Here is a 566-nt window from a genome sequence, read left to right on the forward strand (position 1 = left end):
GCAGTGAAGTCGGTTGATTTGAGCCCTTTCCTCTTGTTGCCCCATTTGTCTCTCAAGTGCGGAGGGAAGAGTTTGGATACAAGCCATGCTCCATTTTCACAATAATCTTTTTCCTGCACTGGCTCTATGGGATAGTTCGGAATGCCAAGGGTGTCTTTTATTTGCTCGATCCCGAACCCTTACCAATCTCCCTCTGGTGACTAATTGTGGGCTGTCAAAATTTGTGTGCTTGAGGTTGGCATAAAACTCACGAACCCACTCCTCATCGGCTTTGCAAGGAGTGGGTATGAAGCAAGACCATCCTAATGAGTTGAGCCGGGCATAGAAATCTGGAAGTTTTTCGGCCAACTTGTCTTCATGTATGCCCTTTTCAAGAATTATCTTCCTCGTGACGAGGTCGTCCAAATATCGATGCTCACATGTAGCAGACATGAAGCGTGATTCATCAATAGGCTCATCAATCTCTTCTTGAATTTCCCTTTAGTGTTCTGTCTCGTGTTGGGTTCATTTTAACTTGAAACACTACAAAAATCAACAAAGATCAGTCGTCAATAGAATCATGTTAA

The sequence above is a fragment of the Nicotiana attenuata genome, unplaced genomic scaffold, assembly GCF_001879085.1.
Source record: "Nicotiana attenuata strain UT unplaced genomic scaffold, NIATTr2, whole genome shotgun sequence".
NCBI lineage: Eukaryota > Viridiplantae > Streptophyta > Magnoliopsida > Solanales > Solanaceae > Nicotiana > Nicotiana attenuata.